Genomic DNA, 21,272 nt, shown 5'->3' on the forward strand with positions numbered 1-21,272 from the left:
GGAACTTGACAACCAGCTACGCATGATCATCGACCGGGTAGAATCTAGTTTACAGTTATTGGCATCACGCACTGAACCGAGCAAGTCGTCAACAACGGCGAGGACTCGTCCAGTCTTGTGTCGTCGGTCCCTGAAAGTACTAGAACAATGGTACCAGTCACACTTAGTTCACCCGTATCCCACGGCCCAGCAAGTTGAACAACTGGCCGAGATTTCGGGTCTAACAACGGAACAGGTCAAAAAGTGGTTTGGTAATAAAAGAAGTCGTGCGAGAAACACAAGATCCCTGACAGAGATAGCTAAAGTCAAACGAAGGCAGCGACTTCTCCGAAGAGTGTGAATGATCTGCTGTTGTTTATGCTTTGTTTTATTTTCTTTATGTTCAAGTTTTGTAACCATATATTCTTGTTACGTTTGATTAAACTTTAATATGCCATTAGAATTCGGTTTTCTTTTTACTGTATATGAGAGAGAGAGAGAAAGAGAGAGAGAGAACTTGGTCATTTCGGGACTAACATGTGGTTCGATAGTATTTCAATAATTCGATTGCGCCTAGGGAACTTTATATTATAACAATTAGGGGAAAGTCGGAGAAATTCTCGTTTGGGTACATTTGCATCACTTAAATGGATACAGGGGAATACTTACAGTCATTTTAATTTTACCCTACTTAGAGGGTTAAAGATTAATTGTCTACAGACTCATTAAGTTCTTCCTCCCCACGGAAATCTTTAGTAAAAGGCGAAAGATTTACACGAGAGATGAGGAAAACCAGAGGAATATTTCAAAACGCGGGCTAATCACCCGGTCCACGTTACATATACAAATCTACGTGTCACTCCATTATGACGAACCAGTGATCCTGACAGGAGACAATAACGCTGGAAAATAAATTCACAAGCCTTATAAGATCTAGATAATTAAATGCAGCTTACACTCGACACAAACTAGGGACCAATGCATGTTTCTTTTTAATTATTATTTCAGTAATTCGCTTGCACGTGCGGCTTTTTAGCAGTGGTAGGGGGTGGGTGTCCGAAGAAAACCCACGAGTTTGGACAGGCGACCCGACTCCTTGACAAGTATAACCGGGAATTCGAAACCACGCCAGTTGACTCAATGACAGACCTACGCTAGTAATGCAAACGATCACAACTCTCTTTTTGTTTTTGATATCCACAGAATACAGACTGCTATTAAACATAACTCAAGCTATGATAGGTGATAAGTAATCAGCGATAAGTGTGGATGTATATATTAATCAGTACTGATTAATCATTTTGAGACTAACTCACGCTATCAATTCCAACTGTGAAACGAGATTTGTTTTCCGTGTACTCGTGTGTTTAGACAGCTGGACCTCGGGTTTTCTGCTCATTCGAGCGTCAACATATTCCTGCCAGCAGAACCAACTCTGATTTGGGCTATCATACTTAAATTTTATAAGGAAAATAACCCCTAACACTCTTTTTATCTTAATTTACCCTCCGTAGAGGGCTAAAAGAAATTGTCTATAGACTCATTAAGTTGTTCCTCCCCACGGAAATCTTTAGTAAAAGGCGAAAGATTTACACGAAAAATGAGGAGAAACCAGAGTAATTTTTTCAAAACGTGGGCTAATCACCTGGTCCAAGTTTCATACACACGTCATGCCGGTATGACAAAACAAATTTTATAAGGAAAATAACCCCTAACACTCTTTTTATCTTAATTTACCCTCCGTAGAGGGTTAAAGAAATTGTCTATAGACTCATTAAGTTGTTCCTCCCCACGGAAATCTTTAGTAAAAGGCGAAAGATTTACACGAAAAATGAGGAGAAACCAGAGTAATTTTATCAAAACGTGGGCTAATCACCTGGTCCAAGTTTCATACACACGTCATGCCGGTATGACAAAACAGTGATACGAGACAAAAACGCCGGAGTATAAATTCACAAGCATTATAAGTTCTAGATAAATTAACGCAGCGAAAATCTTCGAATGCCTTTACAGATTTTGATTCCAAGCCCAATGTTATGGCGAGTTTTACTGCGATGTCATTTTATTAACAAGTAGACATTTGCGAACAATGCCCCCCCCCCCCCCACCGCCCGCCCCGCGACCCTCCTTTGAAACCAAGAGTTTACTGCGGCATTTTAATCCTCAATAAAGATAAATCTTGTTATGATTGGTGATTAGTAATCAGCGATAATTGTGTTGGAGACATTATTAGTTAACAGTACTGATTAATGTTTTCCGTGGATTAACTGGTTTGAAAACTCTTTTGGGTGGCTTCAACAAGCCGTCCACATGAGCAGTCATCATAAAGCAGTTGATTTAAAAGGATCGACTCAATTCTGACATCTCATTCTCAATCTGCCATTCCCGGATTTTATTTCATTGCGCTAAATTTTCGAGAAGAAAAAATAATACAACATGGCTTCTTTCATTCCCGATTTTTCACAACTTCCGGCGGGTAACTACGAAATAATCAGTGTGACAGGTAAATTTCTTTATTTCTGAAGCTTTTTTAAATGCAGAATAGGCTATTCTATTATAGAAGATGGCTTGAGATGTATGAGTTTGGAATATAGAATGCATTTAATTGGTCGCATACGTTTAATTGAATATATTTCTATCTATTTTCCAGGCAATATTGTTGATGAGTGTGGAGAATCCCGATTTACGGAATGTTTAGCATTTGAATTTGGAAATGAAAATCCAGGGAACAGTAATTTATCAATTTCTGAGCTGACACGCCTCGTAGCTGATGATAAATCGTCGCCAAATCGTGTACAGTATGAAGATGACATAATCAACAACAAGGGGCCCGTTATTCCCCAATTTTACAACGACCTGAGATGTTTGATCGTCGACGAAGTCAAATCCACTGACAGCTTTGCAGATTCGTTGATGTTTTCAACCCACGAGGTGGTGAATATCAGAGAAAGAGAAGAATCACTCCTTCAGATGTTTTCCAAACTTCAACCTGAATATCCTGACATGGTTCAACAACTATCTTGCTTTTACCGCTTCCATTCCGCCAGCATTGACATGGAGAGAATGAACCGTGTTCAGTCCTGTCCATCCAAAGTTCAGCAACAGTCGCTCCATGTGGAACTTGACAACCAGCTACGCATGATCATCGACCGGGTAGAATCTAGTTTACAGTTATTGGCATCACGCACTGAACCGAGCAAGTCGTCAACAACGGCGATGACTCGTCCAGTCTTGTGTCGTCGGTCCCTGAAAGTACTAGAACAATGGTACCAGTCACACTTAGTTCACCCGTATCCCACGGCCCAGCAAGTTGAACAACTGGCCGAGATTTCGGGTCTAACAACGGAACAGGTCAAAAAGTGGTTTGGTAATAAAAGAAGTCGTGCGAGAAACACAAGATCCCTGACAGAGATAGCTAAAGTCAAACGAAGGCAGCGACTTCTCCGAAGAGTGTGAATGATCTGCTGTTGTTTATGCTTTGTTTTATTTTCTTTATGTTCAAGTTTTGTAACCATATATTCTTGTTACGTTTGATTAAACTTTAATATGCCATTAGAATTCGGTTTTCTTTTTACTGTATATGAGAGAGAGAGAAAGAGAGAGAACTTGGTCATTTCGGGACTAACACGTGGTTCGATAGTATTTCAATAATTCGATTGCGCCTAGGGAACTTTATATTATAACAATTAGGGGAAAGTCGGAGAAATTCTCGTTTGGGTACATTTGCATCACTTAAATGGATACAGGGGAATACTTACAGTCATTTTAATTTTACCCTACTTAGAGGGTTAAAGAAATTGTCTACAGACTCATTAAGTTCTTCCTCCCCACGGAAATCTTTAGTAAAAGGCGAAAGATTTACACGAGAGATGAGGAAAACCAGAGGAATATTTCAAAACGCGGGCTAATCACCCGGTCATACACACGTCATGCCGGTATGACAAAACAAATTTTATAAGGAAAATAACCCCTAAAACTCTTTTTATCTTAATTTACCCTCCGTAGAGGGCTAAAAGAAATTGTCTATAGACTCATTAAGTTGTTCCTCCCCACGGAAATCTTTAGTAAAAGGCGAAAGATTTACACGAAAAATGAGGAGAAACCAGAGTAATTTTATCAAAACGTGGGCTAATCACCTGGTCCAAGTTTCATACACACGTCATGCCGGTATGACAAAACAAATTTTATAAGGAAAATAACCCCTAACACTCTTTTTATCTTAATTTACCCTCCGTAGAGGGTTAAAGAAATTGTCTATAGACTCATTAAGTTGTTCCTCCCCACGGAAATCTTTAGTAAAAGGCGAAAGATTTACACGAAAAATGAGGAGAAACCAGAGTAATTTTATCAAAACGTGGGCTAATCACCTGGTCCAAGTTTCATACACACGTCATGCCGGTATGACAAAACAGTGATACGAGACAAAAACGCCGGAGTATAAATTCACAAGCATTATAAGTTCTAGATAAATTAACGCAGCGAAAATCTTCGAATGCCTTTACAGATTTTGATTCCAAGCCCAATGTTATGGCGAGTTTTACTGCGATGTCATTTTATTAACAAGTAGACATTTGCGAACAACGCCCCCCCCCCACCGCCCGCCCCGCGACCCTCCTTTGAAACCAAGAGTTTACTGCGGCATTTTAATCCTCAATAAAGATAAATCTTGTTATGATTGGTGATTAGTAATCAGCGATAATTGTGTTGGAGACATTATTAGTTAACAGTACTGATTAATGTTTTCCGTGGATTAACTGGTTTGAAAACTCTTTTGGGTGGCTTCAACAAGCCGTCCACATGAGCAGTCATCATAAAGCAGTTGATTTAAAAGGATCGACTCAATTCTGACATCTCATTCTCAATCTGCCATTCCCGGATTTTATTTCATTGCGCTAAATTTTCGAGAAGAAAAAATAATACAACATGGCTTCTTTCATTCCCGATTTTTCACAACTTCCGGCGGGTAACTACGAAATAATCAGTGTGACAGGTAAATTTCTTTATTTCTGAAGCTTTTTTAAATGCAGAATAGGCTATTCTATTATAGAAGATGGCTTGAGATGTATGAGTTTGGAATATAGAATGCATTTAATTGGTCGCATACGTTTAATTGAATATATTTCTATCTATTTTCCAGGCAATATTGTTGATGAGTGTGGAGAATCCCGATTTACGGAATGTTTAGCATTTGAATTTGGAAATGAAAATCCAGGGAACAGTAATTTATCAATTTCTGAGCTGACACGCCTCGTAGCTGATGATAAATCGTCGCCAAATCGTGTACAGTATGAAGATGACATAATCAACAACAAGGGGCCCGTTATTCCCCAATTTTACAACGACCTGAGATGTTTGATCGTCGACGAAGTCAAATCCACTGACAGCTTTGCAGATTCGTTGATGTTTTCAACCCACGAGGTGGTGAATATCAGAGAAAGAGAAGAATCACTCCTTCAGATGTTTTCCAAACTTCAACCTGAATATCCTGACATGGTTCAACAACTATCTTGCTTTTACCGCTTCCATTCCGCCAGCATTGACATGGAGAGAATGAACCGTGTTCAGTCCTGTCCATCCAAAGTTCAGCAACAGTCGCTCCATGTGGAACTTGACAACCAGCTACGCATGATCATCGACCGGGTAGAATCTAGTTTACAGTTATTGGCATCACGCACTGAACCGAGCAAGTCGTCAACAACGGCGAGGACTCGTCCAGTCTTGTGTCGTCGGTCCCTGAAAGTACTAGAACAATGGTACCAGTCACACTTAGTTCACCCGTATCCCACGGCCCAGCAAGTTGAACAACTGGCCGAGATTTCGGGTCTAACAACGGAACAGGTCAAAAAGTGGTTTGGTAATAAAAGAAGTCGTGCGAGAAACACAAGATCCCTGACAGAGATAGCTAAAGTCAAACGAAGGCAGCGACTTCTCCGAAGAGTGTGAATGATCTGCTGTTGTTTATGCTTTGTTTTATTTTCTTTATGTTCAAGTTTTGTAACCATATATTCTTGTTACGTTTGATTAAACTTTAATATGCCATTAGAATTCGGTTTTCTTTTTACTGTATATGAGAGAGAGAGAGAAAGAGAGAGAGAGAACTTGGTCATTTCGGGACTAACATGTGGTTCGATAGTATTTCAATAATTCGATTGCGCCTAGGGAACTTTATATTATAACAATTAGGGGAAAGTCGGAGAAATTCTCGTTTGGGTACATTTGCATCACTTAAATGGATACAGGGGAATACTTACAGTCATTTTAATTTTACCCTACTTAGAGGGTTAAAGATTAATTGTCTACAGTTCTTCCTCCCCACGGAAATCTTTAGTAAAAGGCGAAAGATTTACACGAGAGATGAGGAAAACCAGAGGAATATTTCAAAACGCGGGCTAATCACCCGGTCCACGTTACATATACAAATCTACGTGTCACTCCATTATGACGAACCAGTGATCCTGACAGGAGACAATAACGCTGGAAAATAAATTCACAAGCCTTATAAGATCTAGATAATTAAATGCAGCTTACACTCGACACAAACTAGGGACCAATGCATGTTTCTTTTTAATTATTATTTCAGTAATTCGCTTGCACGTGCGGCTTTTTAGCAGTGGTAGGGGGTGGGTGTCCGAAGAAAACCCACGAGTTTGGACAGGCGACCCGACTCCTTGACAAGTATAACCGGGAATTCGAAACCACGCCAGTTGACTCAATGACAGACCTACGCTAGTAATGCAAACGATCACAACTCTCTTTTTGTTTTTGATATCCACAGAATACAGACTGCTATTAAACATAACTCAAGCTATGATAGGTGATAAGTAATCAGCGATAAGTGTGGATGTATATATTAATCAGTACTGATTAATCATTTTGAGACTAACTCACGCTATCAATTCCAACTGTGAAACGAGATTTGTTTTACGTGTACTCGTGTGTTTAGACAGCTGGACCTCGGGTTTTCTGCTCATTCGAGCGTCAACATATTCCTGCCAGCAGAACCAACTCTGATTTGGGCTATCATACTTAAATTTTATAAGGAAAATAACCCCTAACACTCTTTTTATCTTAATTTACCCTCCGTAGAGGGCTAAAAGAAATTGTCTATAGACTCATTAAGTTGTTCCTCCCCACGGAAATCTTTAGTAAAAGGCGAAAGATTTACACGAAAAATGAGGAGAAACCAGAGTAATTTTTTCAAAACGTGGGCTAATCACCTGGTCCAAGTTTCATACACACGTCATGCCGGTATGACAAAACAAATTTTATAAGGAAAATAACCCCTAACACTCTTTTTATCTTAATTTACCCTCCGTAGAGGGTTAAAGAAATTGTCTATAGACTCATTAAGTTGTTCCTCCCCACGGAAATCTTTAGTAAAAGGCGAAAGATTTACACGAAAAATGAGGAGAAACCAGAGTAATTTTATCAAAACGTGGGCTAATCACCTGGTCCAAGTTTCATACACACGTCATGCCGGTATGACAAAACAGTGATACGAGACAAAAACGCCGGAGTATAAATTCACAAGCATTATAAGTTCTAGATAAATTAACGCAGCGAAAATCTTCGAATGCCTTTACAGATTTTGATTCCAAGCCCAATGTTATGGCGAGTTTTACTGCGATGTCATTTTATTAACAAGTAGACATTTGCGAACAATGCCCCCCCCCCACCGCCCGCCCCGCGACCCTCCTTTGAAACCAAGAGTTTACTGCGGCATTTTAATCCTCAATAAAGATAAATCTTGTTATGATTGGTGATTAGTAATCAGCGATAATTGTGTTGGAGACATTATTAGTTAACAGTACTGATTAATGTTTTCCGTGGATTAACTGGTTTGAAAACTCTTTTGGGTGGCTTCAACAAGCCGTCCACATGAGCAGTCATCATAAAGCAGTTGATTTAAAAGGATCGACTCAATTCTGACATCTCATTCTCAATCTGCCATTCCCGGATTTTATTTCATTGCGCTAAATTTTCGAGAAGAAAAAATAATACAACATGGCTTCTTTCATTCCCGATTTTTCACAACTTCCGGCGGGTAACTACGAAATAATCAGTGTGACAGGTAAATTTCTTTATTTCTGAAGCTTTTTTAAATGCAGAATAGGCTATTCTATTATAGAAGATGGCTTGAGATGTATGAGTTTGGAATATAGAATGCATTTAATTGGTCGCATACGTTTAATTGAATATATTTCTATCTATTTTCCAGGCAATATTGTTGATGAGTGTGGAGAATCCCGATTTACGGAATGTTTAGCATTTGAATTTGGAAATGAAAATCCAGGGAACAGTAATTTATCAATTTCTGAGCTGACACGCCTCGTAGCTGATGATAAATCGTCGCCAAATCGTGTACAGTATGAAGATGACATAATCAACAACAAGGGGCCCGTTATTCCCCAATTTTACAACGACCTGAGATGTTTGATCGTCGACGAAGTCAAATCCACTGACAGCTTTGCAGATTCGTTGATGTTTTCAACCCACGAGGTGGTGAATATCAGAGAAAGAGAAGAATCACTCCTTCAGATGTTTTCCAAACTTCAACCTGAATATCCTGACATGGTTCAACAACTATCTTGCTTTTACCGCTTCCATTCCGCCAGCATTGACATGGAGAGAATGAACCGTGTTCAGTCCTGTCCATCCAAAGTTCAGCAACAGTCGCTCCATGTGGAACTTGACAACCAGCTACGCATGATCATCGACCGGGTAGAATCTAGTTTACAGTTATTGGCATCACGCACTGAACCGAGCAAGTCGTCAACAACGGCGAGGACTCGTCCAGTCTTGTGTCGTCGGTCCCTGAAAGTACTAGAACAATGGTACCAGTCACACTTAGTTCACCCGTATCCCACGGCCCAGCAAGTTGAACAACTGGCCGAGATTTCGGGTCTAACAACGGAACAGGTCAAAAAGTGGTTTGGTAATAAAAGAAGTCGTGCGAGAAACACAAGATCCCTGACAGAGATAGCTAAAGTCAAACGAAGGCAGCGACTTCTCCGAAGAGTGTGAATGATCTGCTGTTGTTTATGCTTTGTTTTATTTTCTTTATGTTCAAGTTTTGTAACCATATATTCTTGTTACGTTTGATTAAACTTTAATATGCCATTAGAATTCGGTTTTCTTTTTACTGTATATGAGAGAGAGAGAGAAAGAGAGAGAGAGAACTTGGTCATTTCGGGACTAACATGTGGTTCGATAGTATTTCAATAATTCGATTGCGCCTAGGGAACTTTATATTATAACAATTAGGGGAAAGTCGGAGAAATTCTCGTTTGGGTACATTTGCATCACTTAAATGGATACAGGGGAATACTTACAGTCATTTTAATTTTACCCTACTTAGAGGGTTAAAGATTAATTGTCTACAGTTCTTCCTCCCCACGGAAATCTTTAGTAAAAGGCGAAAGATTTACACGAGAGATGAGGAAAACCAGAGGAATATTTCAAAACGCGGGCTAATCACCCGGTCCACGTTACATATACAAATCTACGTGTCACTCCATTATGACGAACCAGTGATCCTGACAGGAGACAATAACGCTGGAAAATAAATTCACAAGCCTTATAAGATCTAGATAATTAAATGCAGCTTACACTTACACTCGACACAAACTAGGGACCAATACATATCAAATAAAATACTATTTTATAATGAAACGGTCACCGTGGGTATGTATGTATAATATTAATACATATCTAGGCTGTAATTACTATTGTCAAAAACACCCATAAATAATAAATAATTTTTCTAGTTGGACTTATTTCCCCTTATTTCATGATGGACGAAAGTAGTGCGAGTTATAAATAGACAATTTTTCCCGTAATTTTTTTCTCCCCTCTTCTTGCATTTTTGGTCTAGAATTGGAGAAAAGAGATCACATTTGCAATTTCATAGCAGTTTTGGGTAATACAGATGATTTTACAGCGGAGGGATAGGGGTTGTAAAGTGTCTTTCTGCAGAGCAATCCTTGTGTCGGAAGTGAGATTATCACCCGAGTCAACATCAAATCCCCGTAGCAAAAAATCTAAACGGTCAACCCCCTACAAAATTATGATTAGGAGATTGCGAAATGTGCTCCCCATTGTGCCTATAAAGATTGGAACCAACGGAATGTTGAGCAAAAAGCTACAGCCTGTGATGTTACAGTCATTAACATTGAAGTCAATTGGCAAATAATTGCTAGTCTGAGCCCAATTCACACAAAAAAAAGCAATTATGAAATAATGTTAAAGTTACAATTTCATATTTTTAAGTTATATTTTTAAAATGTATTAAAATAAAGCCCTAAAGTAGATGGTATCTATAAATGGTCCTACCTTGTTAAAGAATAATCCTATTAATCCTATAATTCACTATTGTCAGTTGAGAAATTGGCAAAAATATCATTTTCAACTTCAAATTCAGTTGACAACCTATTGAGCAAAAGACATTAGAAATAATTATGTTTTGACTTTCTTAGAAAATATGAAATTGTAACTTTAAGTATGGATTACCCATCGAAAAGAAAAATCAAGTTCCCATTATCAAGGTTACAGAAGATACCAGGGTTTAACCAATTACTTTTAAAAGAAGTCTCACCGAGTCGGATCTGGTCCGCCTAGATTCTAATTCTCAACTTTTCTACAAAAATTCAATAAAATACCAATATCTGAGACGGTCTTATGTCTATATTTCACCCTAATATGCCACCTAGCCAAAGCAACAATGCATAAAATAACATTGTGGATATATTTCACTTTCTTTGTTGGAATTGTATTAAATATAACATGCCAAACATTGAGATTTATCTCACCCAAACTAAGGTCAAAAAACCATAATTATGTACTGTTTCCCATAACCGTTTAACATATTTACAATTGTACATTAAATGAACTTGAGTTTCTAAAAAGGCATTGCAAAAGTTGCAGAACTTGTTCTCAGTATGACTTGTGATAAACTTACAACTACTTGTTGGTAAAATGTAATGGATTGATTTTCAAGTTGTCTCCCTTGATAACGGGTCAACAAAAGTATTTGTACAATTATAGAAAGACAACTTGAAATCAACCTGTGAAAATAAACTAAATCATCGAGGTTCTGTTATGGTCCTATTTATTTACCTGTAAAGTACCTTTCCTAGGGTATATTCACGGTAAAACGTGAATAGAAAATCCTTATATTTTAATACAAAACACAGTATTTATATTTTAACTTGATCTTTGCAGCTCTATTAGTAATTAGTAGAATGTCTCACTTATAAATATGACCTGTGCTGTTCACTTTTGTAAATAATCATTTTGTATCTTTTCTGTGTTTTTGTTGAGTGTATTTTGTCCTGTAATAAACTGTTGTGCTATTAAGGGGTGTTCCCACTTAGCCGACAGGCTTTGATGTTAAATTTTGCCGCTAATCCAGAGTTAATCCTAGAACAATGGTGTTATAAACTATAGTCCATATCTTTTTTAAGACTAAAACTGTATTGATTTTAACAAATTTAACTTTACACATATAAAAATATATTGATTTTAATAAATTTAATATTTATTAAATAACATTAAATGATTTACACATATAAAAATGCATTACAATTTACACATTTAACTTTTATTAAATAGCATTATATAATTTATAAATAAATGCCTTACAACATAACAATCATTTTACAGCCCCACTAGGTGTCCGAAGAAAACCCACGAGTTTGGACAGGCGACCCGACTCCTTGACAAGTATAACCGGGAATTCGAAACCACGCCAGTTGACTCAATGACAGACCTACGCTAGTAATGCAAACGATCACAACTCTCTTTTTGTTTTTGATATCCACAGAATACAGACTGCTATTAAACATAACTCAAGCTATGATAGGTGATAAGTAATCAGCGATAAGTGTGGATGTATATATTAATCAGTACTGATTAATCATTTTGAGACTAACTCACGCTATCAATTCCAACTGTGAAACGAGATTTGTTTTACGTGTACTCGTGTGTTTAGACAGCTGGACCTCGGGTTTTCTGCTCATTCGAGCGTCAACATATTCCTGCCAGCAGAACCAACTCTGATTTGGGCTATCATACTTAAATTTTATAAGGAAAATAACCCCTAACACTCTTTTTATCTTAATTTACCCTCCGTAGAGGGCTAAAAGAAATTGTCTATAGACTCATTAAGTTGTTCCTCCCCACGGAAATCTTTAGTAAAAGGCGAAAGATTTACACGAAAAATGAGGAGAAACCAGAGTAATTTTTTCAAAACGTGGGCTAATCACCTGGTCCAAGTTTCATACACACGTCATGCCGGTATGACAAAACAAATTTTATAAGGAAAATAACCCCTAACACTCTTTTTATCTTAATTTACCCTCCGTAGAGGGTTAAAGAAATTGTCTATAGACTCATTAAGTTGTTCCTCCCCACGGAAATCTTTAGTAAAAGGCGAAAGATTTACACGAAAAATGAGGAGAAACCAGAGTAATTTTATCAAAACGTGGGCTAATCACCTGGTCCAAGTTTCATACACACGTCATGCCGGTATGACAAAACAGTGATACGAGACAAAAACGCCGGAGTATAAATTCACAAGCATTATAAGTTCTAGATAAATTAACGCAGCGAAAATCTTCGAATGCCTTTACAGATTTTGATTCCAAGCCCAATGTTATGGCGAGTTTTACTGCGATGTCATTTTATTAACAAGTAGACATTTGCGAACAATGCCCCCCCCCCCACCGCCCGCCCCGCGACCCTCCTTTGAAACCAAGAGTTTACTGCGGCATTTTAATCCTCAATAAAGATAAATCTTGTTATGATTGGTGATTAGTAATCAGCGATAATTGTGTTGGAGACATTATTAGTTAACAGTACTGATTAATGTTTTCCGTGGATTAACTGGTTTGAAAACTCTTTTGGGTGGCTTCAACAAGCCGTCCACATGAGCAGTCATCATAAAGCAGTTGATTTAAAAGGATCGACTCAATTCTGACATCTCATTCTCAATCTGCCATTCCCGGATTTTATTTCATTGCGCTAAATTTTCGAGAAGAAAAAATAATACAACATGGCTTCTTTCATTCCCGATTTTTCACAACTTCCGGCGGGTAACTACGAAATAATCAGTGTGACAGGTAAATTTCTTTATTTCTGAAGCTTTTTTAAATGCAGAATAGGCTATTCTATTATAGAAGATGGCTTGAGATGTATGAGTTTGGAATATAGAATGCATTTAATTGGTCGCATACGTTTAATTGAATATATTTCTATCTATTTTCCAGGCAATATTGTTGATGAGTGTGGAGAATCCCGATTTACGGAATGTTTAGCATTTGAATTTGGAAATGAAAATCCAGGGAACAGTAATTTATCAATTTCTGAGCTGACACGCCTCGTAGCTGATGATAAATCGTCGCCAAATCGTGTACAGTATGAAGATGACATAATCAACAACAAGGGGCCCGTTATTCCCCAATTTTACAACGACCTGAGATGTTTGATCGTCGACGAAGTCAAATCCACTGACAGCTTTGCAGATTCGTTGATGTTTTCAACCCACGAGGTGGTGAATATCAGAGAAAGAGAAGAATCACTCCTTCAGATGTTTTCCAAACTTCAACCTGAATATCCTGACATGGTTCAACAACTATCTTGCTTTTACCGCTTCCATTCCGCCAGCATTGACATGGAGAGAATGAACCGTGTTCAGTCCTGTCCATCCAAAGTTCAGCAACAGTCGCTCCATGTGGAACTTGACAACCAGCTACGCATGATCATCGACCGGGTAGAATCTAGTTTACAGTTATTGGCATCACGCACTGAACCGAGCAAGTCGTCAACAACGGCGAGGACTCGTCCAGTCTTGTGTCGTCGGTCCCTGAAAGTACTAGAACAATGGTACCAGTCACACTTAGTTCACCCGTATCCCACGGCCCAGCAAGTTGAACAACTGGCCGAGATTTCGGGTCTAACAACGGAACAGGTCAAAAAGTGGTTTGGTAATAAAAGAAGTCGTGCGAGAAACACAAGATCCCTGACAGAGATAGCTAAAGTCAAACGAAGGCAGCGACTTCTCCGAAGAGTGTGAATGATCTGCTGTTGTTTATGCTTTGTTTTATTTTCTTTATGTTCAAGTTTTGTAACCATATATTCTTGTTACGTTTGATTAAACTTTAATATGCCATTAGAATTCGGTTTTCTTTTTACTGTATATGAGAGAGAGAGAGAAAGAGAGAGAGAGAACTTGGTCATTTCGGGACTAACATGTGGTTCGATAGTATTTCAATAATTCGATTGCGCCTAGGGAACTTTATATTATAACAATTAGGGGAAAGTCGGAGAAATTCTCGTTTGGGTACATTTGCATCACTTAAATGGATACAGGGGAATACTTACAGTCATTTTAATTTTACCCTACTTAGAGGGTTAAAGATTAATTGTCTACAGTTCTTCCTCCCCACGGAAATCTTTAGTAAAAGGCGAAAGATTTACACGAGAGATGAGGAAAACCAGAGGAATATTTCAAAACGCGGGCTAATCACCCGGTCCACGTTACATATACAAATCTACGTGTCACTCCATTATGACGAACCAGTGATCCTGACAGGAGACAATAACGCTGGAAAATAAATTCACAAGCCTTATAAGATCTAGATAATTAAATGCAGCTTACACTTACACTCGACACAAACTAGGGACCAATACATATCAAATAAAATACTATTTTATAATGAAACGGTCACCGTGGGTATGTATGTATAATATTAATACATATCTAGGCTGTAATTACTATTGTCAAAAACACCCATAAATAATAAATAATTTTTCTAGTTGGACTTATTTCCCCTTATTTCATGATGGACGAAAGTAGTGCGAGTTATAAATAGACAATTTTTCCCGTAATTTTTTTCTCCCCTCTTCTTGCATTTTTGGTCTAGAATTGGAGAAAAGAGATCACATTTGCAATTTCATAGCAGTTTTGGGTAATACAGATGATTTTACAGCGGAGGGATAGGGGTTGTAAAGTGTCTTTCTGCAGAGCAATCCTTGTGTCGGAAGTGAGATTATCACCCGAGTCAACATCAAATCCCCGTAGCAAAAAATCTAAACGGTCAACCCCCTACAAAATTATGATTAGGAGATTGCGAAATGTGCTCCCCATTGTGCCTATAAAGATTGGAACCAACGGAATGTTGAGCAAAAAGCTACAGCCTGTGATGTTACAGTCATTAACATTGAAGTCAATTGGCAAATAATTGCTAGTCTGAGCCCAATTCACACAAAAAAAAGCAATTATGAAATAATGTTAAAGTTACAATTTCATATTTTTAAGTTATATTTTTAAAATGTATTAAAATAAAGCCCTAAAGTAGATGGTATCTATAAATGGTCCTACCTTGTTAAAGAATAATCCTATTAATCCTATAATTCACTATTGTCAGTTGAGAAATTGGCAAAAATATCATTTTCAACTTCAAATTCAGTTGACAACCTATTGAGCAAAAGACATTAGAAATAATTATGTTTTGACTTTCTTAGAAAATATGAAATTGTAACTTTAAGTATGGATTACCCATCGAAAAGAAAAATCAAGTTCCCATTATCAAGGTTACAGAAGATACCAGGGTTTAACCAATTACTTTTAAAAGAAGTCTCACCGAGTCGGATCTGGTCCGCCTAGATTCTAATTCTCAACTTTTCTACAAAAATTCAATAAAATACCAATATCTGAGACGGTCTTATGTCTATATTTCACCCTAATATGCCACCTAGCCAAAGCAACAATGCATAAAATAACATTGTGGATATATTTCACTTTCTTTGTTGGAATTGTATTAAATATAACATGCCAAACATTGAGATTTATCTCACCCAAACTAAGGTCAAAAAACCATAATTATGTACTGTTTCCCATAACCGTTTAACATATTTACAATTGTACATTAAATGAACTTGAGTTTCTAAAAAGGCATTGCAAAAGTTGCAGAACTTGTTCTCAGTATGACTTGTGATAAACTTACAACTACTTGTTGGTAAAATGTAATGGATTGATTTTCAAGTTGTCTCCCTTGATAACGGGTCAACAAAAGTATTTGTACAATTATAGAAAGACAACTTGAAATCAACCTGTGAAAATAAACTAAATCATCGAGGTTCTGTTATGGTCCTATTTATTTACCTGTAAAGTACCTTTCCTAGGGTATATTCACGGTAAAACGTGAATAGAAAATCCTTATATTTTAATACAAAACACAGTATTTATATTTTAACTTGATCTTTGCAGCTCTATTAGTAATTAGTAGAATGTCTCACTTATAAATATGACCTGTGCTGTTCACTTTTGTAAATAATCATTTTGTATCTTTTCTGTGTTTTTGTTGAGTGTATTTTGTCCTGTAATAAACTGTTGTGCTATTAAGGGGTGTTCCCACTTAGCCGACAGGCTTTGATGTTAAATTTTGCCGCTAATCCAGAGTTAATCCTAGAACAATGGTGTTATAAACTATAGTCCATATCTTTTTTAAGACTAAAACTGTATTGATTTTAACAAATTTAACTTTACACATATAAAAATATATTGATTTTAATAAATTTAATATTTATTAAATAACATTAAATGATTTACACATATAAAAATGCATTACAATTTACACATTTAACTTTTATTAAATAGCATTATATAATTTATAAATAAATGCCTTACAACATAACAATCATTTTACAGCCCCACTAGGTGTCCGAAGAAAACCCACGAGTTTGGACAGGCGACCCGACTCCTTGACAAGTATAACCGGGAATTCGAAACCACGCCAGTTGACTCAATGACAGACCTACGCTAGTAATGCAAACGATCACAACTCTCTTTTTGTTTTTGATATCCACAGAATACAGACTGCTATTAAACATAACTCAAGCTATGATAGGTGATAAGTAATCAGCGATAAGTGTGGATGTATATATTAATCAGTACTGATTAATCATTTTGAGACTAACTCACGCTATCAATTCCAACTGTGAAACGAGATTTGTTTTACGTGTACTCGTGTGTTTAGACAGCTGGACCTCGGGTTTTCTGCTCATTCGAGCGTCAACATATTCCTGCCAGCAGAACCAACTCTGATTTGGGCTATCATACTTAAATTTTATAAGGAAAATAACCCCTAACACTCTTTTTATCTTAATTTACCCTCCGTAGAGGGCTAAAAGAAATTGTCTATAGACTCATTAAGTTGTTCCTCCCCACGGAAATCTTTAGTAAAAGGCGAAAGATTTACACGAAAAATGAGGAGAAACCAGAGTAATTTTTTCAAAACGTGGGCTAATCACCTGGTCCAAGTTTCATACACACGTCATGCCGGTATGACAAAACAAATTTTATAAGGAAAATAACCCCTAACACTCTTTTTATCTTAATTTACCCTCCGTAGAGGGTTAAAGAAATTGTCTATAGACTCATTAAGTTGTTCCTCCCCACGGAAATCTTTAGTAAAAGGCGAAAGATTTACACGAAAAATGAGGAGAAACCAGAGTAATTTTATCAAAACGTGGGCTAATCACCTGGTCCAAGTTTCATACACACGTCATGCCGGTATGACAAAACAGTGATACGAGACAAAAACGCCGGAGTATAAATTCACAAGCATTATAAGTTCTAGATAAATTAACGCAGCGAAAATCTTCGAATGCCTTTACAGATTTTGATTCCAAGCCCAATGTTATGGCGAGTTTTACTGCGATGTCATTTTATTAACAAGTAGACATTTGCGAACAATGCCCCCCCCCCCCCCACCGCCCGCCCCGCGACCCTCCTTCTATTATAGAAGATGGCTTGAGATGTATGAGTTTGGAATATAGAATGCATTTAATTGGTCGCATACGTTTAATTGAATATATTTCTATCTATTTTCCAGGCAATATTGTTGATGAGTGTGGAGAATCCCGATTTACGGAATGTTTAGCATTTGAATTTGGAAATGAAAATCCAGGGAACAGTAATTTATCAATTTCTGAGCTGACACGCCTCGTAGCTGATGATAAATCGTCGCCAAATCGTGTACAGTATGAAGATGACATAATCAACAACAAGGGGCCCGTTATTCCCCAATTTTACAACGACCTGAGATGTTTGATCGTCGACGAAGTCAAATCCACTGACAGCTTTGCAGATTCGTTGATGTTTTCAACCCACGAGGTGGTGAATATCAGAGAAAGAGAAGAATCACTCCTTCAGATGTTTTCCAAACTTCAACCTGAATATCCTGACATGGTTCAACAACTATCTTGCTTTTACCGCTTCCATTCCGCCAGCATTGACATGGAGAGAATGAACCGTGTTCAGTCCTGTCCATCCAAAGTTCAGCAACAGTCGCTCCATGTGGAACTTGACAACCAGCTACGCATGATCATCGACCGGGTAGAATCTAGTTTACAGTTATTGGCATCACGCACTGAACCGAGCAAGTCGTCAACAACGGCGAGGACTCGTCCAGTCTTGTGTCGTCGGTCCCTGAAAGTACTAGAACAATGGTACCAGTCACACTTAGTTCACCCGTATCCCACGGCCCAGCAAGTTGAACAACTGGCCGAGATTTCGGGTCTAACAACGGAACAGGTCAAAAAGTGGTTTGGTAATAAAAGAAGTCGTGCGAGAAACACAAGATCCCTGACAGAGATAGCTAAAGTCAAACGAAGGCAGCGACTTCTCCGAAGAGTGTGAATGATCTGCTGTTGTTTATGCTTTGTTTTATTTTCTTTATGTTCAAGTTTTGTAACCATATATTCTTGTTACGTTTGATTAAACTTTAATATGCCATTAGAATTCGGTTTTCTTTTTACTGTATATGAGAGAGAGAGAGAAAGAGAGAGAGAGAACTTGGTCATTTCGGGACTAACATGTGGTTCGATAGTATTTCAATAATTCGATTGCGCCTAGGGAACTTTATATTATAACAATTAGGGGAAAGTCGGAGAAATTCTCGTTTGGGTACATTTGCATCACTTAAATGGATACAGGGGAATACTTACAGTCATTTTAATTTTACCCTACTTAGAGGGTTAAAGATTAATTGTCTACAGTTCTTCCTCCCCACGGAAATCTTTAGTAAAAGGCGAAAGATTTACACGAGAGATGAGGAAAACCAGAGGAATATTTCAAAACGCGGGCTAATCACCCGGTCCACGTTACATATACAAATCTACGTGTCACTCCATTATGACGAACCAGTGATCCTGACAGGAGACAATAACGCTGGAAAATAAATTCACAAGCCTTATAAGATCTAGATAATTAAATGCAGCTTACACTTACACTCGACACAAACTAGGGACCAATACATATCAAATAAAATACTATTTTATAATGAAACGGTCACCGTGGGTATGTATGTATAATATTAATACATATCTAGGCTGTAATTACTATTGTCAAAAACACCCATAAATAATAAATAATTTTTCTAGTTGGACTTATTTCCCCTTATTTCATGATGGACGAAAGTAGTGCGAGTTATAAATAGACAATTTTTCCCGTAATTTTTTTCTCCCCTCTTCTTGCATTTTTGGTCTAGAATTGGAGAAAAGAGATCACATTTGCAATTTCATAGCAGTTTTGGGTAATACAGATGATTTTACAGCGGAGGGATAGGGGTTGTAAAGTGTCTTTCTGCAGAGCAATCCTTGTGTCGGAAGTGAGATTATCACCCGAGTCAACATCAAATCCCCGTAGCAAAAAATCTAAACGGTCAACCCCCTACAAAATTATGATTAGGAGATTGCGAAATGTGCTCCCCATTGTGCCTATAAAGATTGGAACCAACGGAATGTTGAGCAAAAAGCTACAGCCTGTGATGTTACAGTCATTAACATTGAAGTCAATTGGCAAATAATTGCTAGTCTGAGCCCAATTCACACAAAAAAAAGCAATTATGAAATAATGTTAAAGTTACAATTTCATATTTTTAAGTTATATTTTTAAAATGTATTAAAATAAAGCCCTAAAGTAGATGGTATCTATAAATGGTCCTACCTTGTTAAAGAATAATCCTATTAATCCTATAATTCACTATTGTCAGTTGAGAAATTGGCAAAAATATCATTTTCAACTTCAAATTCAGTTGACAACCTATTGAGCAAAAGACATTAGAAATAATTATGTTTTGACTTTCTTAGAAAATATGAAATTGTAACTTTAAGTATGGATTACCCATCGAAAAGAAAAATCAAGTTCCCATTATCAAGGTTACAGAAGATACCAGGGTTTAACCAATTACTTTTAAAAGAAGTCTCACCGAGTCGGATCTGGTCCGCCTAGATTCTAATTCTCAACTTTTCTACAAAAATTCAATAAAATACCAATATCTGAGACGGTCTTATGTCTATATTTCACCCTAATATGCCACCTAGCCAAAGCAACAATGCATAAAATAACATTGTGGATATATTTCACTTTCTTTGTTGGAATTGTATTAAATATAACATGCCAAACATTGAGATTTATCTCACCCAAACTAAGGTCAAAAAACCATAATTATGTACTGTTTCCCATAACCGTTTAACATATTTACAATTGTACATTAAATGAACTTGAGTTTCTAAAAAGGCATTGCAAAAGTTGCAGAACTTGTTCTCAGTATGACTTGTGATAAACTTACAACTACTTGTTGGTAAAATGTAATGGATTGATTTTCAAGTTGTCTCCCTTGATAACGGGTCAACAAAAGTATTTGTACAATTATAGAAAGACAACTTGAAATCAACCTGTGAAAATAAACTAAATCATCGAGGTTCTGTTATGGTCCTATTTATTTACCTGTAAAGTACCTTTCCTAGGGTATATTCACGGTAAAACGTGAATAGAAAATCCTTATATTTTAATACAAAACACAGTATTTATATTTTAACTTGATCTTTGCAGCTCTATTAGTAATTAGTAGAATGTCTCACTTATAAATATGACCTGTGCTGTTCACTTTTGTAAATAATCATTTTGTATCTTTTCTGTGTTTTTGTTGAGTGTATTTTGTCCTGTAATAAACTGTTGTGCTATTAAGGGGTGTTCCCACTTAGCCGACAGGCTTTGATGTTAAATTTTGCCGCTAATCCAGAGTTAATCCTAGAACAATGGTGTTATAAACTATAGTCCATATCTTTTTTAAGACTAAAACTGTATTGATTTTAACAAATTTAACTTTACACATATAAAAATATATTGATTTTAATAAATTTAATATTTATTAAATAACATTAAATGATTTACACATATAAAAATGCATTACAATTTACACATTTAACTTTTATTAAATAGCATTATA

At 37.0% G+C, this 21,272-nt stretch overlaps 12 non-coding genes and 4 pseudogenes across 12 annotated transcripts; all 16 read right to left on the minus strand.

Moving 5' to 3' along the window:
- Positions 1-661: 661 nt before the first annotated feature.
- LOC126825863 (U5 spliceosomal RNA) lies at positions 662-779 on the minus strand. The gene has a single exon (XR_007682278.1). It is a non-coding gene; the product is annotated as a U5 spliceosomal RNA (small nuclear RNA).
- A 702-nt stretch (positions 780-1,481) lies between these two features.
- On the minus strand, positions 1,482-1,599 carry LOC126825923 (U5 spliceosomal RNA). The gene has a single exon (XR_007682316.1). It is a non-coding gene; the product is annotated as a U5 spliceosomal RNA (small nuclear RNA).
- A 115-nt stretch (positions 1,600-1,714) lies between these two features.
- Positions 1,715-1,830, minus strand: LOC126825785 (U5 spliceosomal RNA). Its single transcript, XR_007682199.1, has one exon. It is a non-coding gene; the product is annotated as a U5 spliceosomal RNA (small nuclear RNA).
- A 1,920-nt stretch (positions 1,831-3,750) lies between these two features.
- LOC126825843 (U5 spliceosomal RNA) lies at positions 3,751-3,866 on the minus strand. The gene has a single exon (XR_007682256.1). It is a non-coding gene; the product is annotated as a U5 spliceosomal RNA (small nuclear RNA).
- A 106-nt stretch (positions 3,867-3,972) lies between these two features.
- LOC126825924 (U5 spliceosomal RNA) lies at positions 3,973-4,090 on the minus strand. Its single transcript, XR_007682317.1, has one exon. It is a non-coding gene; the product is annotated as a U5 spliceosomal RNA (small nuclear RNA).
- A 115-nt stretch (positions 4,091-4,205) lies between these two features.
- Positions 4,206-4,321, minus strand: LOC126825786 (U5 spliceosomal RNA). Its single transcript, XR_007682200.1, has one exon. It is a non-coding gene; the product is annotated as a U5 spliceosomal RNA (small nuclear RNA).
- A 1,922-nt stretch (positions 4,322-6,243) lies between these two features.
- On the minus strand, positions 6,244-6,351 carry LOC126825895 (U5 spliceosomal RNA; annotated as a pseudogene).
- Positions 6,352-7,053: 702 nt separating this feature from the next.
- LOC126825925 (U5 spliceosomal RNA) lies at positions 7,054-7,171 on the minus strand. Its single transcript, XR_007682318.1, has one exon. It is a non-coding gene; the product is annotated as a U5 spliceosomal RNA (small nuclear RNA).
- A 115-nt stretch (positions 7,172-7,286) lies between these two features.
- On the minus strand, positions 7,287-7,402 carry LOC126825787 (U5 spliceosomal RNA). Its single transcript, XR_007682201.1, has one exon. It is a non-coding gene; the product is annotated as a U5 spliceosomal RNA (small nuclear RNA).
- Positions 7,403-9,324: 1,922 nt separating this feature from the next.
- LOC126825896 (U5 spliceosomal RNA) lies at positions 9,325-9,432 on the minus strand (annotated as a pseudogene).
- Positions 9,433-12,099: 2,667 nt separating this feature from the next.
- Positions 12,100-12,217, minus strand: LOC126825927 (U5 spliceosomal RNA). Its single transcript, XR_007682320.1, has one exon. It is a non-coding gene; the product is annotated as a U5 spliceosomal RNA (small nuclear RNA).
- Positions 12,218-12,332: 115 nt separating this feature from the next.
- Positions 12,333-12,448, minus strand: LOC126825788 (U5 spliceosomal RNA). The gene has a single exon (XR_007682203.1). It is a non-coding gene; the product is annotated as a U5 spliceosomal RNA (small nuclear RNA).
- A 1,923-nt stretch (positions 12,449-14,371) lies between these two features.
- LOC126825897 (U5 spliceosomal RNA) lies at positions 14,372-14,479 on the minus strand (annotated as a pseudogene).
- Positions 14,480-17,146: 2,667 nt separating this feature from the next.
- LOC126825928 (U5 spliceosomal RNA) lies at positions 17,147-17,264 on the minus strand. The gene has a single exon (XR_007682321.1). It is a non-coding gene; the product is annotated as a U5 spliceosomal RNA (small nuclear RNA).
- Positions 17,265-17,379: 115 nt separating this feature from the next.
- LOC126825790 (U5 spliceosomal RNA) lies at positions 17,380-17,495 on the minus strand. The gene has a single exon (XR_007682205.1). It is a non-coding gene; the product is annotated as a U5 spliceosomal RNA (small nuclear RNA).
- A 1,505-nt stretch (positions 17,496-19,000) lies between these two features.
- Positions 19,001-19,108, minus strand: LOC126825899 (U5 spliceosomal RNA; annotated as a pseudogene).
- Between the last annotated feature and the right edge of the window lie 2,164 nt (positions 19,109-21,272).

The sequence above is a fragment of the Patella vulgata genome, chromosome 6, assembly GCF_932274485.2.
Source record: "Patella vulgata chromosome 6, xgPatVulg1.2, whole genome shotgun sequence".
In the NCBI taxonomy this organism is placed as follows: Eukaryota; Metazoa; Mollusca; class Gastropoda; family Patellidae; genus Patella; species Patella vulgata.